This window comes from Schistocerca americana, chromosome 3, assembly GCF_021461395.2.
Source record: "Schistocerca americana isolate TAMUIC-IGC-003095 chromosome 3, iqSchAmer2.1, whole genome shotgun sequence".
Classification (NCBI taxonomy): Eukaryota; Metazoa; Arthropoda; class Insecta; order Orthoptera; family Acrididae; genus Schistocerca; species Schistocerca americana.
The window spans coordinates 912,962,069-912,972,261 of NC_060121.1; the positions used below are offsets into that span (position 1 = coordinate 912,962,069).

Below are 10,193 nucleotides of genomic sequence, written 5' to 3' on the forward strand. Positions count from 1 at the left end.
GTAAGCTTGTCCATGTCTTCAAAACTGTTCGTATTTAATCGAAAGAGAACGAGAGATTGCTTCTTGGAAGACGCTATTAAATTACAGTCGATGCTGTATAACCAATTATCAGCTCCGATTTTTAAGGAAATACTGCAATGTGCATAGTTTGCTTCCAAACTATCGTCTGAAAGAGAGGTTTCTGAAAATGTTAACGAGGTTTCTTTTTCCACGGAAAACGTCAAAAGGTCTTGCGTATGGGGAAACATAGCATTTATTCAATGCAGCTGGTGCCGTTTAACTTTATATTTTCCATGTTTTTACGAAATATACCGTCCTGCAACTTGTACTCGTGAAATCGAAAGCGACGATTAACTGTACATCTTTCGAAAGCCGTCTGTGCCGGTCAAAACTTGGAGGTAACAAGTCGTTCCGGGCTCCTTCCAGGTATAAGGGATTTCTCAAATCATGGACAAGCATACATTTTCAGTATCACTTTATGCGTTTGGCCGTTTACTAGTCGATAGCTATGAATATTACGTTATTTGTGATAATGACAATTAGTAGACTGCCAAATAACATCGTAAATTTAATAGAAGTCCATCCCTCAGCTGCCGACAGGTATTGTTGATATACCTCGATGTGGACAGTTGAAAACGTGTGCCCCGACCGGGACTCGAACCCGGGATCTCCTGCTTACATGGCAGACGCTCTATCCATCTGAGCCACCGAGGAAACAGATAAATAGCGCGACTGCAGGGACTTATCCCTTGCACGCTTCCCGTGAGACTCACATTCCCAACTGTTCACAATTCTACATATGTAATGTACCTTATAGACATTTGCCCATCCACTCATTACTCGCGCACGCTTTGGCGATTGCCGTAAGAGTTTGGGCAACCTGTGCGCATACGCACAGACGAAGGTCAATGGCTGGGTAGCCTTTAACTATATATGTGAAGACAGTAACTGTTCTCGAAAGAACAGAATACTGTTGATGACCGTGCAGATTTTCCCTGGAATAAATGATGACTAACTGAAACCCTCAGCTGCCGACAGGTGTTGTTGATATACCTCGATGTGGACAGCTGAAAATGTGTGCGCCGACCGGGACTCGAACCCGGGATAAGTCCCTGCAGTCGCGCTATTCTTCTGTGTCCTCGGTCGCTCAGATGGGTAGAGCGTCTGCCATGTAAGCAGGAGAACCCGGGTTCGAGTCCCGGTCAGGGCACACATTTTCAACTGTCCGCATCGAGGTATATCAACAACACCTGTCGGCAGCTGAGGGTTTCAGTTAGTCATCATTTATTCCAGGGAAAAGCTGCATTGTCATCAACAGTATTCTGTTCTTTCGAGAACAGTTACTGTCTTCACATATAAAAGTCCATCCGATTACACGTATTTTTCCCATTATATCAACTGTAATATAAACAGTAAAGAAAATGACTGTGTTGAAAATAAAAAGAAAACTGACGAACGGAACTCGATCCAGTGATCTAGCGGCTTGAACGCCAACCACTTAAAAAATAAATAATAAAAATAAATAAAAAAACATTTTGTTCTATGTTGTTCCCTGAATTTCTTCAGGGTGGACGTCCGTTGATACCTGTACAGTTTGTTCGATGGTACGTTCGCGCAGTTCTTTTATCAGAAAGGAAAGCTAACGCTCTGACCGAACACGCTGAGCTACCGTACCGGCACCACTCGGCTGCAGCCGCTTCATGGTTAAAATGGCCACGCACAGAAATATATTTGACGACCGAAATTATCGTACGATTTTCTCAGTAACGCTTGAGAAGTACGCGCCACTGCTTACACATTTTGTTGTCCTCATGGAGTACTACGAGTGTACGAAGTTTGCAATAAATCCGCGTTCCGAACGTCGTGGCTTCCCCTTGTCAGTGGAAGCAGGCGCCTGTGGCGTGCATACTGTAAGACTTTCGGTACACACACCATCAGATTATTTGACTCGTTGCTCTAACGAAGTAGGCGAGTGTCAGCATTATGTCTCGTGGTCTTATCGTGGCGTGTTTATCTTCTGCCGTTAGGTCAGACGATAGAAATGCCACTTGCACGCTTAGAGTAGCAGACTGGCGGTGACTAACTTTAAACAGAACTTGATTAATTTTCACACACATTTATTAAAATAATAAAAAGCATAGACATTACATAACTTGATTCTTGATGCTGTTTACAACTGACAATCTGAAGTTCCTTTGGTCTTGGTATGTTAATCTTATTCTCACATATCTCTGATACTTGACAAAGTGTCTACTCATTTATCTTCATGGCTATGTACAGGAATATGGTAATCTTATTAGGCGCAGACTGAAACTTGACTATAGACTGGTACAGACAAATGCAGACTGGTACAGACTGGTGCACACAAATGCAGACTGACTAATCGGAGGTCTGTACACTCGTTAAATACCTCGCGCATTCAGGTATCACTGCGCGAGTGTGATCCGCGAGGAGAAAAGGTTCTACGTTAGCAGCAATCTCATTGGCTGCGTTACATATTAATACGTGGATCGGCAGAAGCAGAATCTGGTCCGTCTCTAAGACAGCGCCATCTCGTAGTGCGGAGACGGACGAGCGCTGCGCCTGCGCTGTTGTGCTTAGCGGGGCGCGCTCTAGTGGGAAATTTGTGTACGCGCTGACTACGCGGAATTATGTACACAACAGAGCCCCTCTAAAGATATCACACTTTGCTGTGAACGAAGCGTCAGGAACAAGAAAGGTTCATGGTCAACGTCCCTACCACACGACTGATCCACCAGCAGCTAAGCTATTCCCCTGTTTGAATGACCCTCTTAACACTCATTTTGGACGCCCGGGAGGGCCGGGTCGCTGCTGGGTCAGCGGCCACTGTGCGGCGGCTGACGAGCGTTCCATACTCTCTGCGTGGACGGGGCAGAGGCGCGCCCGCGGCCCGCAGGAAGTGGGCAGGTGCGGTGCGTCGCGTGCATTATGCGTGTGCGCGCCCAGCCTGTTACGCCCTATTACGTATTCCGGCCGGCTCGGCGTTCCGCTTGTGTTGCGACGTGTGTCCCAGGCGTACGCGGGGAAAGCAATATATTCCCGAGGTTATTGTTAGCGCGGTAAACGCCGCCAGCTTGCCACATTGTCCCCGCGCGCATTCCGCGTGCCGCCGCTGCGTAGCTATGTCGGTCTTTCCTGGAAGCGCGGCCCCTGCGTCCCGCTGCAGTCACGTCGCCACGCGCAGCCCCGGTACATTCGCAACGGTACGCACCTCCACACGCGTCTAGCGGGCGCGAGTGACCAGTGGCCAGTGCGGAAGTTGCGACGTGGGCTTTCTGTTGCCGAGTACAGGTACAACACAGTGTAGCCAAATAATGAACCTGCTCGTACAGCTCCGCGAAGCACGCTAGCTTGCGAGACTGGGAGGTGAGCCAGTGCGCAGCCTACGTGAAGTTAGGTAGGCGAGCACCTGTAGTGACGTCACGACCTGGGAGCCGCGTCCACTAGAAATACGGACCCCACGACGAACTTGTGACGTCACACAAGACGTCCTCATGCACCATACACCGCTAACGCTCAGCTCTGTGCGAGCCGCACAGGAAATCAGCATGTCAGTGAAAAGGTATCCACTAAAGCCCATTTAAACACGCATTTAAGAATTGTTAGCAGCTGATCCCGGCAGAGGTTGGAGTCCTCCCTCGGGCATGGGTGTGTGTGTTTGTCCTTAGCATAATTTAGGTTAAGTAGTGTGTAAGCTTAGGGACTGACGACCTTTGCGGTTAAGTCCCATAACATTTCACACACATTTGAACTTCTTTTTTCTGAAGAATTGTTAAACTCATCCTTTAAACTAACTGGGTCTCTGCCGCAGATGGCAACTGGCGCTCGTAAGACCTGGAGCGTCACGTGCCGTGATGCAGACCACTTGGACCTGCATACATCGTTGGCGCCGGACTGCGAAAGGCCTACGACAAAGACAGGCCGCAGCGCGTACGTCACGAAGGTAGGTAGGCCTGCGCTCGCTCGCTCAAGTCAGCAGACAAACTACGTTTCTACACCTGTTAGCTCGTAACTAGGTGTGTACGTACAAACGAGAATTTCATCTTCTGCCGCAATCCGCAATTATGGAGTCTTACTATTATTAGTCCTACAATGATCGCAAGTCCATTCGCCTACTTAGAATTTCTTACAGCTGTACTGGGGTAAAATAAAATTAAAATCATACCAAAATGATTATCAGTTGCGTAAGTCACCACTTCTCGTATGAAATGAGGACTGTTAAGTAGAAGAGACCAAGTGCTATAAACAAGCCGTTATACCATTTATATCGAGTTAGCCGGCCGAACTGGCCGTGCGGTTCTGGGCGCTGCTGTCTGGAACCGCGTGACCGCTACGGTCATCCATGCCTCGGGCATGGATGTGTGTGACATCCTTAGGTTGGTTAGGTTTAACTAGTTCTAAGTTCTAGGGCACTAATGACCTCAGAAGTTGAGTCCCATAGTGCTCAGAGCCATTTGAACCATTTATATCGAGTTGTGTTGTTGTTGTTGTTGTTGTGGTCTTCAGTCCAGAGACTGGATTAATGCAGCTCTCCATGCTACTCTATCCTGTGCATGCTTCTTCATCTTCCAGTACCTACTGGAACCTACATCCTTCTGAATCTGTTTAGTGTATACATCTCTTGGTCTCCCTCTATGATTTTTACCCTCCACGCTGCCCTCCAATACTAAATTGGTGATCCTTTGATGCCTCAGAATATGTCCTACCAACCGATCCCTTCTTCTAGTCAAGTTCTGCCAAGAATTTTTCTTCTGCCCAATTCTATTCAGTACCATCTCATTATGTGACCTACCCGTCTAAACTTCAGCATTCTTCTGTAGCACCACATTTCGAAAGAGTGGGAGGTCGTCTCGAGGTGTGGCAGGTGGCGAAAGACGTTCCGGGGGGCTGAACGGAAGGCCTCTCCAGTTTGTCTGACGAACCGGTTTCAGGCTCTGTCTCCAGCTGATACTGATCTTCGGCTGGACATGGCTGCTTATCCTGTTCCAGAGGTTGCCCCTCAGTCTGCAAGATCCGGGCGGTCGCAGAGTGTGGGCTTACTGGTAGTTGGGGGCTCCAAGTCAGTCGTGTAATGGGGCCCCTTAGGGATATGGCTGCAAGGGAGGGGAAGAAAACCAATGTCCACTCCGTCTGCATACTGAGGGGGGTCATTCCAGATGTGGGAAGGGTCCTTCCGGATGCCACGAAGGGTACAGGGTGCACCCATCTGCAGGTTGTCGCTCATGTCGGCACCAATGATGTGTGTCGCTATGGATCAGAGGAAATCCTCCCTGGCTTCAGACAGCTATCTGATTTGGTGAAGACTGCCAGTCTCGCTAGCGGGATGAAAGCAGAGCTCACCATCTGCAGCATCGTCTACAAGTCCTGACTGCGGACCTTTGGTACAGAGCCGAGTGGAGGGTCTGAATCAGAGGCTGAGACGGTTCTGCGACCGTGTGGGCTGCAGATTCCTCGACTTGCGCCGTAGGGTGGTGGGGTTTCGGGTTCCGCTGGATAGGTCAGGAGTCCACTACACACAGCAGGTGGCTTCACTGGTAGCAGGGGTTGTGTGGCGTGGACTGGGCGGTTTTTTAGGTTAGATGGCCTCGGGCAAGTACAGAAAGGGCAACAGCCTCAAAGGGTGCGGGGCAAAGTCAGGACATGGGGGGACCAAACAAAACCGGTATTGCAATTGTAAACTGTCGAAGCTACGTTGGTAAAGTACCGAAACTTCAAGCGCTGATAGAAAGCACCGAAGCTGAAATCGTTATAGGTACGGAAAGCTGGCTGAAGCCAGAGATAAATTCTGCCGAAATTTTTACAAAGGCACAGACGGTGGTGGCGTGTTTGTCGCTGTTAGCAGTAGTTTATCCTGTAGTGAAATAGAAGTGGATAGTTCCTGTGAATTATTATGGGTGGAGGTTATACTCAGCAACCGAGCTAGGTTAATAATTGGCTCCTTTTACCGACCTCCCGACTCAGCAGCATTAGTGGCAGAACAACTGAGAGAAAATCTGGAATACATTTCACATAAATTTCCTCAACATATTATAGTCTTAGGTGGAGATTTCAATTTACCAGATATAGACTGGGACACTCAGATGTTTAGGACGGGTGGTAGGGACAGAGCATCGAGTGACATTATACTGAGTGCACTATCCGAAAATTACCTCGAGCCATTAAACAGAGAACCGACTCGTGGAGATAACATCTTGGACCTACTGATAACAAACAGACCCGAACTTTTCGACTTTGTAAGCACAGAACAGGGAATCAGAGATCATAAGGCCGTTGCAGCATCCCTGAATATGGAAGTCAATAGGAATATAAAAAAAGAGAGAAAGGTTTATCTGTTTAGCAAGAGTAACAGGAGGCAGATTTCAAACTACCTAACAGATCAAAACGAGACTTTCTGTTCCGACACTGACAATGTTGAGTGTTGATGGAAAAAGTTCAAGGCAATCGTAAAATGCGTTTTAGACAGGCACGTGCCGAGTAAAACTGTGAGGGACGGGATAACCCACCGTGGTTCAACAACAAAGTTAGGAAACTACTGCGAAAGCAAAGAGAGCTTCACTGCAAATTTAAGCGCAGCCAAAACCTCTCAAACGATGTCAAAGTTAGCGTAAGGAGGGCTATATATGAAGCATTCAGTGAATTCGAAAGTAAAATTCTATGTACCGACTTGACAGAAAATCCTAGGAAGTTCTGATCTTACGTTAAATCAGTAAGTGGATTGAAACAGCATATCCAGACACTCTGGATGATAATGGCTTTGAAACAGAGGATGACACGCGGAAAGATGAAATAAACACCTTTTTCCAAAGCTGTTTCACAGAGGAAGACACACTGCAGTTCCTTCTCTAAATCCTCGCACGAACGAAAAAATGGCTGACATCGAAATAAGTGTCCAAGGAATAGAAAAGCAACTGGAGTCACTCAACAGAGGAAAGTCCACTGGGCCTGACGGGATACCAATTCGATTCTACACAGAGTACGCGAAAGAACTTGCCCCCCTTCTAACAGCCGTGTACCGCAAGTCTCTAGAGGAACGGAAGGTTCCAAATGATTGGAAAAGAGCACAGGTGATCCCAGTTTTCAAGAAGGGTCGTCGAGCAGATGCGCAAAACTATAGGCCTACATCTCAGACATCGATCTGTTGTAGAATTTTAGAACATGTTTTTTGCTCGCGTATCATGTCATTTCTGGAAACCCAGAATCTACTCTGTAGGAATCAACATGGATTCCGGAAACAGCGATTGTGTGAGACCCAACTCGCTTTATTTGTTCATGAGACCCAGAAAATATTAGATACAGGCTCCCAGGTAAATTCCATTTTCCTTGACTTCCGGAACGCGTTCGATACAGTTCCGCACTGTCGCCTGATAAACAGAGTAAGAGCCTAAGGAACATCAGACCAGCTATGTGGCTGGATTGAAGAGTTTTTAGCAAACAGAACACAGCATGTTGTTATCAATGGAGAGACGTCTACAGACGTTAAAGTAACCTCTGGCGTGCCACAGGGGAGTGTTATGGGACCATTGCTTTTCACAATATATATATATATATAAATGACCTAGTAGATAGTGTCGGAAGATCCATGCGGCTTTTCGCGAATGATGCTGTACTATACATAGAAGTTGCAGCATTAGAAAATTGCAGTAAAATACAGGAAGATCTGCAGCTGATAGGCACTTGGTGCAGGGAGTGGCAACTGACCATTAACATAAACAAATGTAATGTATCCAGAATGAGATTTTCACTCTGCAGCGGAGTGTGCGCTGATATGAAACTTTCTGGAAGATTAAAACTGTATGTAATGTATTTCGAATAGGATCCTTTAATGTATGATTATCTGATATCGGAACAAACACTGGTAGCAGTTACTTCTGTAAAATATCTGGGAATGATCATATAAAATTAATTGTTGGTAAGGCGGGTGCCAGGTTGAGATTCGGTGGGGGAGTCCTAAGAAAATGTAGTCAATCAACAAAGAAGATGGCTTACAAAACATTAATTCGACCTATACTTGAGTATTGCTCATCAGTATGGGATCTGTACCAGGTCGGGTTGACAGAAGAGATAAAGATCCAAAGAAGAGCGGTGCGTTTCGTCACAGGGTCATTTGGTAAGCGTGAGATGTTTATCAAACTCATGTGGCAGACTCTGCAAGAGAGGCGCTCTGCATCACGGTGTAGCTTGCTGTCCAGGTTTCGAGTGGGTGCGTTTCTGGATGAGGTATTCAATATATTGCTTCCCCATACTTATACCTCCCGAGGAGATCACGAATGTAAAATTAGAGAGATTAGAGCTCGCACGGAAGCTTTCCGGCAGTCGTTCTTCCCGCGAATCATACGCGACTGGAACAGGAAATGACTGTGGCACGTAAAGTGCCCTCCGCCACACACCGTTGGGTGGCTTGCAGAGCATAAATGTAGATGTAGATGTCTAAACTATTTATCGTCCACGTTTCACATCCATACATGGCTACACTCCATACAAATACTTTAAGGAACGACCTCCTGACACTTAAATCTATACTCGATCTAAACAAATCTCTTTTCTTATATCCTCTCTTCTTCGACCATCATCAGTTATTTTGCTCCCCAAACAGTAAAACTCTTTTACTACTTTAAGTGTCTCATTTCATATTCTAATTCCCGCAGAATCACCCGATTTAATTCGACTACATTCCATTATCCTCGTTTTGCTTTTGTTGATGTTCATCTTTTTCTTCCTTTCAAGACACTGTCCATTCCGTTCAGCTGCTCTTCCAGGTGCTTTGCTGTCTCTGACCGAATTACATTGTCCTAGGCGAACCTCAAAGTTTTTATTTCTTCTCCATGGATTTTAATTCCTTCTCCGAATTTTTCTTTTGTTTCCTTTACTGCTTGCTACATATACAGATTGAATAACATCGGGGAGAGGCTACAACCCTGTCTCACTCCCTTCCCAATCACTGCTTCCCTTTCATGCCCCTCGACTCTTATAACGCCCATCTAGTTTCTGTACAAGTTGTAAATATCCGTTCGCTCCCTGTATTTTACCCTTGCTACCTTCAGGATTTGAAAGAGAATATTCCAGTCAACATTGTCAAAAGCTTTCTCTGAGTCTAAAAATGCCAGAAACGTAGGTTTGCCTTTCCTTAATCTAAGGTAAGTCGTAGGGTCAGTACTGCCTCACGTGTTCCAACATTTCTACCGAATCCAAACTGATCTTCCCCGAGGTCGGCTTCTACCAGTTTTTCCATTCGTATGTAAAGAATTTGTTAGTATTTTGCAGCCGTGGCTTATTAAATTGATTGTTCGGTAATTTTCATATCTGTCAACACCTGCTTTCTTTGCGATTGGAATTATTATATTCTTCTTGATGTCTGAGAGTATTTCGCCTGTCTCATACATCTTGTCCCACGGATGGTAGAGTTTTGTCAGGGCTGGTTCTCCCAAGGCTATCAGTAGTTCTAATGGAATGTTGTCTACTCCCGGGGCCTTGTTTCGACTCAGGTCTTTCAGTGCTCTGTCAGACTCTTCACGCAGTACCATATCTCCCATTTCATCTTCATATACGTCCTCTTCCATTTTCATAATATTGTCCTCAAGAAAATCACCCTCGCATAGACCCTCTATATAATCCTTCCACCTTTCTGCTTTCCCTTCATTGCTTAGAACTGGGTTTCCATCTGAGCTCTTGATATTCATGCAAGTGGTTCTCTTTTCTCCAAAGGTCTCTTTAATTTTCCTGTAGGCAGTATCTATTTTACCCCTAGTGATATGCACCTCTACATCTTTACATTTGTCCTCTAGCCATCCCTGCTTAGCCATTTTGCACTTCCTGTCGATCTCATTTTTGAGACGTTTGTATTCCTTTTCGCCTGCTTCACTGACTGCATATTTGTATTTTCTCCTTTCATCAATTAAATTCAATAACTCTTCTGTTACCCAAGGATTTCTATTAGCCCTCGTCTTTTTACCTACTTGATCCTCTGCTGCCTTCACTATTTCATCTCTCAAAGCTACCCATTCTTCTTCTACTATATTTCTTTCATCCATTCTTGTCAATCGTTCCCCAATGCTCTCCCTGAAACTCTCTACCACCTCTGGTTCTTTCAGATTATCCAAGTCCCATCTCCTCAAATTCCCACCTAATTGCTGTTTCTTCAGTTTTAATCTACAGTTCATAACCAATAGATTGTA

The 10,193-nt window shown here is 45.8% G+C and overlaps 1 non-coding gene across 1 annotated transcript; it reads right to left on the reverse strand.

The window, feature by feature from the left end:
- Nucleotides 1-640: 640 nt before the first annotated feature.
- On the reverse strand, nt 641-714 carry Trnat-ugu. Its single transcript has one exon. It is a non-coding gene; the product is annotated as a tRNA-Thr (tRNA).
- Nucleotides 715-10,193: the final 9,479 nt, after the last annotated feature.